We start from the raw sequence: 10265 nt of genomic DNA on the forward strand, positions 1-10265 counted from the left end.
TAATTTTGTTGATCTTTACTTTAAAGTTGGTTAATTATACAATAATTTACATACAAAATATTAAAAACAAATCCAAAGTTGCTTAAGGGTCTACTCTTTGACAATATAAATAATGCTTTGGGTTGTGCTTGGGACAAATGTTTATTACACCTTTTCCCACACCTCTCTCTCTCACACACACACACACACATGCACACACACACACACAGACACACACACACACACCTCCCAGAATACCCCCACCATTTCCAGGCTGCTCACCAAGCTTATGGGTGGAAGTTACAATCTTACCAAAATCCAGAGCCTTCTAGGTTGTCTTGCCAGAAGGACCAAGGTCCAGGCTGGTGGAAGCACATGGAGCAGTTTCACCTAGTCTTAAAGGCTAGGACACACAGATACTACGTACGTGTGCAGGAAAACTACATGGCTGGTTATTAATAAAAAGAGGAAGTCCCAGTTCCATAGCAGAGCAGATAAAGCCCCTCAGAATCTGGCTCTGCGTCCTCAACAGTGTTGACTCCTGGAGCTAGGCAAGGCTCTACTGGGCACCCTACAGTCAGTCCTACTGGTTTCTGAATACAACATGATGTCCACACCTTCACACACTTGCTCAGGCTGTTTTCCCTGTCAAGAATGTCCTTCACATCCTCCAAGATTCCTTTGGAAAATTTCCCTGATCTTTCTCTTCTCTTCTTCTCACAGAAGATGGAATCATTGTCCACCATACACAGCACTGGGTATATGTGTCCACCGATCACCTACCATTCTGTACTGGAACTATTGGGTTCAACAGTGCAACACCCCCACAGCTATTATCATCCCTACCCACGTTTGTTTCTCTTTCACTCCGCAGTCACTAGTAAATAGTGGGCATCCTATCAGATGGCAAAATGCGTGGTGAAAGAAACAGAGAGAGAATGACTTATTTAGTGACATCCAAGAACAATTGAATTCGGCAGTTAACTAGTACACAATCAACTCTAACACAGAATTAAAAATAAACCTAACTCATGTTCAAACATAGTAATTTATACCACTTGACACTGATTGCCTTTGTTTCCTACCCTCTTTTCCTTCCTATTTGTTTCATTCATACAACAAATTTTGACCAAGCACTTAGTGTTGGCTCAGCACCATGCTATGGGTATAGAAGCATCAGAAAAATGTAATTCCTGCAATATTTAGATTTAGAACCTGGCACTATCACTCAATAATAACATGAGCTTTGAGGAAAACAACCTAACTGACCGCAGTTTCCTCTTTTTAAAAAAGACTTTATTTATTTCTATAGAAAGGGAAAAGCAGGGAGAAAGAGGGAAAGATCAATGTGAGAGGAAAACATCAATCGGTTGCCTCTCATACATGCCCCGATCAGGGACCAAACCTGCAACCCAGGCATGAGGTCTGACTAGGAATCAAACCCAGTCATGACTGCTTTTGCAGGACGACACCCAACCAACTAAGCCACACCAGTCACGGGCAGTTTCCTCGTTTTCCAATTGGCCTAAAGAAGAGTAATAGCCAAACTAGGTATCTCTTGGGCCCCTCCAGTAAGTTTCCTCCACTAAGCTAGAATAATAATTTCAATTTGAGGCATTGGGAAGAGGGAGAATTCTCTTTAGCAGGACGGAAAGGAAAGACAGTTGTGGGAACTCTTACATGACTTTTTTCATTTTGTTTTTGTTCCATCACAAGGATGTTTGGCAACCTGCAGGGAAAAAAAGTGTCAGATTCAAATGTAAGAGGAGAACCAGGTTAAGAAGAGAGAAAAAGTGCAAGAAAGGAGTAGCAACAGGCAGAAGTGTCAGGATGGAGAGAGGAAAGGGTGACCTAACCATCTGGTTGTAACTTAAAATATCTGTTCTATACCATTGACATGGCTATTGAATGTGACTAGTGTAGAATTTGCCCAGTTAGTGAACAGATTCTACCCATGGGTATAAAATAATCTGATGTCTTTGGAAATGTTTTCCTTACATTTTTAAGTGCCAGGTGTGAAAGTGAATTATTGAAGAAGCAAAGCAGGAACAAACACACCACTGGGTTGTGCCTAAAACATGTGAACAAGGTTATTGTTGAGTGGGGGAGATAAAATGAGACAATGAAGCTGTTAGTTTCCATATGTGGGCTCGGAGCCTGACGATCTAGGGTCAGATCTCACCCCCACCACTTACTGGCCATGCAAACTTGGGCGAAACAGTGAGACTTCTGTTCCTACACTTCTTCATCTGTAACATGAGAATAATAATACTACCTACTGTATAGGATTGCTGTACTCGATAAGTTGTGACCAGTAACATTGCATTAGCCCTTTTGTGATGGAGAATTGAGAGTGCTTTTCTTTCTTTTTCTAGTATTTTATTTATTTATTTTTAGAGACGGGAAGAGGGAGAGAAACACCAGTGTGTGGTTGCTTCTCACATGCCCTGAACTGAGGACTTGACCTGCAACCCAGGCATGTGCCCTGACGGGGAATGGAACCGGCGACCCTTTGGTTCACAGGCCAGCATTTAATCCACTGAGCCACACCAACCAGGGCGGTTTTCTTTTTATATTAAACATTTTGATGAAATAGAGCTTGAGCATTATAATTAAATCCAAATGGGATGAGAAAAGAAAGAAAAAGGGCTGAGAGAAGTTTTTATTTGATGGAGCTAGTGGCTTGGGTAATATAATCATAATACATTACAAGCAAAGATAGCACTGTAGATTTCTGACCAGGTGTTCACTGAAACCATTAGCACATTATATATCAGAAATTAAAACCTAACCTCGTGAGTAAAGCAGTTTGAGCTTATATTTATAACTGCCCTGGAAGACTATTGCTGAGATGAAAGGTCTTTATTTATTAGGGCCTGAGTCAAGTTCAGGCCAATGAAAGGAAGGCACTAATCTAAGAGATGGCTTGGAATAGAAGTCTTCACTGGTCACAGAGATGTTTCTGGAGGAGGTATGGAATTATGATGAACTTGGAAGGGAGTTATCCAACTCACCACAGAGCGGCTAGTTTATTTTTTTAAGTGTTTTTTTCTGTACTAGTATTTAAAACTTACTCTCCTATATTTGTTATAGGAAAGGCTTGAATTGCTTATCTGCATGGCAAACTGACTTTGGGCACGTATTCTTGGTATTGTTATTTTTCCTTTACTAAATGCAGCTCCCGACAGTATTCCGAGCAGTGCTGTGAGTGAGGCTAAAACCGAGGGTGACTAAGGTTACTAAGATTTTCTACTGGACTTGTACGCACCAGCTATGTCAGATACCCACTGTGTTTCATCAGTCCTATCAAATGTTCCCTTCAGCAAGCTAAGACAAACCCTATGGGAAAACAGGACTAAACACGGATTTGGGAAAGCTATGGGTTTCACAGAAGAAAGGACGGTCAGAAGAACGGAAAAGGCCTATTCATTAGCCTTTGGTTGGAGTTTCATAGTTGCTTCAAATTCTGGGCACTTAAAACACTTTACTCCCATCTGCGATGGATAAGTGAAGGAGAGGTTCTTTGTTCAGGGTTCAAGTGCTCTTGTGACCGTCCCAAAATAACCCTGAGTGTGATACAGTAGAGCTTCACGGAGCTAAACCCTCAAGCCTTTGGCCTGTCATGATTGTCTCCCTGATCATCTTTCTGCCTTTCCTAGGCAGGCCAAGGGTTCAAATAACATTTTCCAACACTCAGGGTTGCATAAACCCCTTCTTTTTGCCTTTCCAAACCCACGAGAAGTTTCCTTGTCAAAGACAAGGGACATAAGCTGGACTTAACAAGGACTTCTCTCCTACATAAGTTTTCCTAGTAGCTTACACTGTTCTTTACTCAGATTTGAATCAGATTAAGTCAATCTTCCCCTTTGATTTTGTTTCACCAAAGGATCTTATTTTCTTAATCTGTGAGATTTTACAAAAATTGTGATCATTTCAGCCAGCCGTTTATTCATCGGGCCATGTTGCTGCTCTTCAGCGTGAGTACTTGGCTATCCCATCAGCCAAGTTATCCCGCTGAGTCGAGTATTACAGAAATCTGATCGTTTCCCTGGTCTCTGTTTTGGAAGATGCTGGAGTTTTACCCTTGGCGACAGCATGAAAACAATATTTAAATTAGGTTAACGAAGAGATGGGAGGGTAAAACTGCAATTGCGTTGCTTAAAACCACCTCGAGGTACAGCACAGGCAATGAAACAGGGTTTTATGAAAACTGGGCGGTTTCCTGAGTCATAGTAGCATCACATGAAAAAGCCCCACATAAAATACGTGCGTATAGAACACCAAAAGGGTGGAACTACAGCAATAACATTGAGTATTTGGGCAATGAAATTTTAGGCCATTTACATTTTCTTTCATATACAATGTGGGATATTTTCTTCTTTATTTGTATAGCTTTCCTACATCTTCTCTCTATCTACATGATTTTATACAATCTTTCACTATTTCATGCAAGTGTTCTTTGGCAGAATAAATTCCTAGAAAAGAAAATGTATATATAAACCATAAAAATTTTAAGGGTATAAACCAATTTTTGTTTTACAAACATAAAATTTGAATGATAAAATGTTGGGTTTTCTGTGACATAAAAGACACATTTCATTTTCACCAGTAACGTTATTGATTTGGATATTTTGAGTGTGTTGGCTGTCTCCCACTATTGGCTTCTGGTGGGTAGAGGCCAGGGGCACAGCCAAACATCTTCCAATGCATAAGACAGCCCCACAGGCAAGAATCATTTGGCCAAAATGTCAATAGTACTAAAAAACTTCGAAAATCACTTTTGACACGTTCATTCAGTCACAGCACTTTCTACATACACGGCAAAGATCTTTTTCTGACTTTCATTTGCATTTTTACCTTTCTTGAAGTAATAAAACATAATACACCAAAAATGTTGCTTGTTTTTTTCTACCCTCAATATTAAAATGACTACATAAAAATTCACTAATTTTGTTTTTTTATAAAGATTTTATTTATTTATTTTTAGAGAGAGGTGATGCAGAGAGAAAGAGGGAGAGAAACATCAATGTATGAGAGAAACACCAATTGGCTGCCTCTCGCATGCCCCCAGCCAGGGACCTAGACCGCAGTCCAGGCATGTGCCCTGATGGGAACTGAACCAATAACTTTTTGGTTTGCAGATGACCCTCAGACCATTGAGCCGCAACAGTCAGAGCTTGATGGTTTTTTTTTAAATGCACGCTGATATGAGAGCTGTCACAATAAAATCTAACAAAATTGTTTTGAATGAAGTTAAAGACAACTAAGCACTACTAGAGCCATCCTATGGAAAAAACTAAACAAACTTTTTGGCCAACCCGATATTACGTAGATAAAACTTTTAAATTTTTAAATTTTCTTTCACAGTTTTTAATTTTCCTTTAAAAATCACTTGGGTTGTTTTTCTTTTATCATGGTTACAAATGGTATATGCTATAAAAATACTTTAACGAATTAACCTCCATATTTTATTATTATTGTCATCATTATTATGAACAAAACAGGATCTTATTAAAATATTGTTCTGCAAGTTGCTTTTACCCCCTGCTATATCGCAACCATATTGCTCATGTCAATATGAATAAGCCTACTTTCTGTTTGCTGGCAACGGAGCACCTTTGTATGTGTCTTTCATTGTGTAGCCAACACATACATAAAACATAGGTACAATCAGACTCCCCTTGGTGAACACGTGGCTCATTTCCTTGGTAATTACCAACAGTGCCACAGTAAATACCCTTTTACTTAACCTTTACTATCTTGCGCATGAATTATTTTCAGGGGAGAGGATGAATGCAGTCCCCCTCTACCACAAGTTATGGAGTCGAGTTTCCCACATTTGGAGAAATCGCAGGGGTCAGCGGTGGATAAGCCTCGCCCTGGGAAAACCACCTTCATGATCATGGCATCACCCCTGCCAGCTAAGTATAGTCGTACACGGATTTTTGTAGTCAATTTTTAGGAACGAAAATTTAAGTCTCCCACTCAGTCTGGGTAACGGGATAGACGGCATTTCTAACTTCCTATGACCACAGGATGCAGATTTGTGTGACCTCCAACCACCTCCTGCAGACCTCACTGTCTGAAAAACCACTGAGGGTAGCTGGGAACGCAGCAAGTTATGACTTCTTTTCAGAGTCTTCACCAGTAGGTGGCACCTCGTCTTCCTTTGTATTGACTAAAATGCCCCCTAGCCCCAGTGCATTCCCAGCGTGTCACTGAGTCCTCACTAACAAAGCGATGATCACATCATGTACAAATGCTCCTGTCTCTTGCGCTCGCCCCGTGTTTGTATTGTTCTGGTTCCAGGACGCTGAGACTTTAAGCCAGCGGCTCTAACTTGAGCAGGAAGAGTTTATTTTGGGATGAGGAATCTTCCCCCATAGGAGGGCCTCTCAACCAGTGTCTCTATTTCTATGTCTTTAGAAACTGGGAAATGCTGGAAGGGAAGACTTTTTCTAAATCTGTGGAATTGACTCTTTTCCCTCAAAAGGTACCAGACTCGTGTTGGTTGGATTTAGTCCCTTCATAGTGGGAGACGCAGCTGCAAGAACACTGAGGGGTCATGCTGAGAGCCATTCCAGTCAATTATGCTTGAGAAAATGACTCTATAAATCTCCTTAAGTATGTAGAGTTGATGGGATAAATATATACAAAGTATCCATTTCATCAACCCTATAAATACACGTGTTTAAAAGGGCCAAGGAGGAGAGAAGGAACAGTAAACGACGATTTTTTAAAATGTGATGACATATCATTTTGTTTTGTGGAGGTGTCAGTTTTCTTGCACACAAATATATCAGAAAAGCTCAGTGTAAGAGTATAATATTTTACTTTTCTTAATACAATTTTGCTCAAAGTGAGTAAATGTTCAGGTTTTTCCCCCTCTAAAAAAAATTAGTATTGCCATGAATAAACCTTCAAGAGAAATAGGGGAGCGAACTAGAAATTCCTGATCTGCCTTTTCTATAAATGTGCCGTTTCTATACGTCTCTCTTAAAGAACAATTCAAGCACATGGGATTTTCTCAGATGAGTTAGGAAAAGATGAGCTTTTGGTGTTGGTAAGGAAGTTTAAAATAACAATTTCTGATACGTTTGACCAATTGTGCTGTGTAGCACTGTGCAAATTCCACCTTGGGCCGCCTGGGGATGGTTTTATACATGAGGCACAGGGTCTGCTTATTATCGCGTAGCCTGCAATGGGGCCATCCTTTAAAAACACCCAGATTTTCCTCCTCCCTTCTTCCCCTTTCCCTGTCAAACCCAGAGAGAGGATGTAAAGTTAGGGTCTTTTCTAGCAAAATATTTTATAAACCATAAGGTGATGTGGACCAGTAAAATACAAAAACGTCTTTATTTTGCTCTAAGTTAGCCAAGCACAAGATGAGGTTGACCCATCTTCCCAGAATATGATACTGATATTGTGTGTGTGTGTGTGGGGGGGGAATAAAAGGTGAATTTTTAACTAAAAAATTATGCAGTGTAGAATTACTATTTGCTTTACATTTGCATATTTGTGCAAACTCTTTACATATTCATGCAACACATTTTCCTCTTTTTCAGCTACAGTGTCATATTTTTAGATCATGTCCCACCTAAGTCTGACACAGCACCAAAGCGCTATCTTAGCCTAACCTGAGATTTTTAAAAAGTAAACCATAACTTTGGAAATGGGGAGGAAAACTGTATTTTTAATGTGACTTATGAACAGAATATAACCCTTTGTACCTGGCTCAATATTAGGCTTTTAAAAAATACCACAACCCTGGCCAGAGAGCTCAGTTAATTTGGATCATCCCACAAACCTAAACTTTCAGTTCTAGGTCAGGGTTTGTAAGAGAAGCAACCAATCAATGTTTCTCTCTCACATTGATGTTCTTCTCCCTCCTTCTCCCTCCCTTCCTTTGTCTCTAAAATCAATAAGCTGCCCTGGCTGGTGTGGCCCAGTGGGTTGAGCACTCACCTGTGAAACAAAATGTTGTTGGTTCAATTCCCAGTCAAGGCAAATGCCTGGGTTGTAGGCCAGGTCCCCAGGTGGGGGCCTGTGAGAGGCAACCAATCGATGTCTCTGTCACGAGTCAGTGTTTCTCTCCCTCTTTCTCCCTTCCTCCCCCTCTCTAGAAATGAATAAATTTAAAAACATCTAAAAAAATAAATGAATAAAATTAACAAGCATGTCCTTGGGTGAGGATAACAATAAATAAATAATCACAAAGAATAGAAAAGGGAAAAATATAAAAATAATTATAAAATTGTTTACTACAGGATTCCTTTTTTTAAAAATTATATTTTATTGGTTATGCTATTACAGTTGTCCTGATTTGTCCCCCTCTGCCCCCCTCCACCCAGCACCCCCCACTTCCTCAAACAATCCCCACAATTGTTCATGTCCAGGGATCATGCATATAAATTTTTTGGCTACTCCATTTCCTATACTGTACTTTATATCCCCATGGCTATTCTGTAACTACCTTTTTGTACTTCTTAATCCCCTCACCTCTTCACCCAGCCCCCACTCCCCCTCTCATCTGGCAACCATCTGGTAACTAACTTCTTTTCTCTTGATGCTTTTAAGAGTCTCTCTTTATCTTTAACTTTGGCCTTTTAATTATGAAGTGTCTTGGAGTGGGCCTCTTTGCATCCATTATAATTGGGACTCTCTGTGCTTCCTGGACTTGCAGTCTATTTCCTTCACCAAATTAGGGAATTTTTCTTTCACTATTTTTTCAGATAGATTTCTAATTTCTCGCTCCTCTCTCTTCTCCTTCTGCCCCCCACCCCCATGATGCAAATATTGGAATGCTTGAAGCTGTCCCAGAGGCTGTTTATACCATCCTTATTTTTTAAAATTCTCTTTTCTTCTTCTTGTTCTGATTGGTCGTTTCTTGCTTCCTATGTTCCAAATCATTGATTTGATTCTTGGCTTCATCCACTCTGCTGTCGTTTCGCTGTAAGTTGTTCTTTATTTCAATTAGTGTGTCCTTCATTTCTGACTGGATCTTTTTCTATGCTGTTGAGGTCCTCACTAAGTTCCTAGAGCATCCTTATAACCACTGTTTTAAACTCTGCATCTGATGGATTGCTTATTTCCATTCCATTTAGCCCTTTTTCTGAATTTTTGATATATTCTCTCATTTGGGCCATGTTTCTTTGTCTCCTTGTTTCGGCAACCTCCCTGTGTTTGTTTCTGTGTATTAGGTAGAGCTGCTTTGACTCTGTGTCTTGGTAGTGTGACCCAAAGTAGTAGATATTCTCTAGGGTCCAGTGGCACAGTCTCTGCTGTCTCCCAAGCTGGGTGCTCAAAGTACACCCTTCATGTGGGCTGAGTACACCCTCCTCTTATAGTTAAGACTTGGTTGCTTTTGGTAGATCAATGGGAGGGATTTACCCAGGCTAGTTAGTTGCAAAGATTGGCTTAGACCACTGACCACTAATATCCACGCTGCATAGAGGATGAGCTATGCAGGAGCAGGGTGGTGGTGCTCTGACATGGTCTGTAGCTGTCTACTGGGTGCACTGGCCTCAGGGTTTCCCAGGTGGTGCAGACAGAGGTCAGCCCCACCTGTGTTTTGCCTGGGGCACCCTGCCTGAGCCCTATAAGTAATCTGAGATGGCTGTTACTTGTGCTGGCCCTGGCGATTCCCAGGTGAAGCCAAGCTGTGACTCTAATCTGGCTGCCACTAGGGCTCATTGAAGCCAGCTGTTGCTTGTTTGATAGGATTTAGTAGACCATAAGAATGGTCTCTTAAACCATAGACCAACCATTCTTATGGAAAGTTTGGGTGGGCCTGTAAGTTGGGTGGGGTAGAGTCTCTGGGGATCTCCGAGGCAGGTCAAACAGTGTTAGCTAGGCTGATGGAGTCTCGGATATGGCACCAGTTTACCAGCTCTGTGAGGGGAGGGTTTAACAAAGGAACAATGGCCTCTGCCTGCCTTGATGCCAACACTTCTGTTTTTCCGAGTATACCACTGGTGCCTTGCAAGCTGCTACCCCAGTGCTGGAGCTCAGAGGGAGTGAGTCTGAACAGGTGAGTCTGTGTGTGGGTTTTTGAAGAGGAACTGTTTGGAGATCTAGCAGTTTCTCTCACTGACTCAGTCCCCACTGGTTTGTGCAGCCAGAAGTTGTAGGGATTTATTTTCCTGGCACTGGAACCCTGGACTGGGGGGCCTGGTGTGGGGCTTGGCCTGGTCACTCCTGAGACATCCATCCTGAATCTTTATCCACCACGTGTGGGTATGGGACCAGCCCGTTCCACGTCTGTGCCCCTCTTACCAGTCTGGATA

At 41.2% G+C, this 10265-nt stretch overlaps 1 pseudogene; it reads right to left on the bottom strand.

Moving 5' to 3' along the window:
• Window positions 1-5757: 5757 nt before the first annotated feature.
• LOC119002595 (uncharacterized) lies at window positions 5758-5908 on the bottom strand (annotated as a pseudogene).
• Between the last annotated feature and the right edge of the window lie 4357 nt (window positions 5909-10265).

Source organism: Sturnira hondurensis, unplaced genomic scaffold, assembly GCF_014824575.4.
Source record: "Sturnira hondurensis isolate 20B ecotype Veracruz unplaced genomic scaffold, ASM1482457v3 Scaffold0017436, whole genome shotgun sequence".
Lineage (NCBI taxonomy): Eukaryota > Metazoa > Chordata > Mammalia > Chiroptera > Phyllostomidae > Sturnira > Sturnira hondurensis.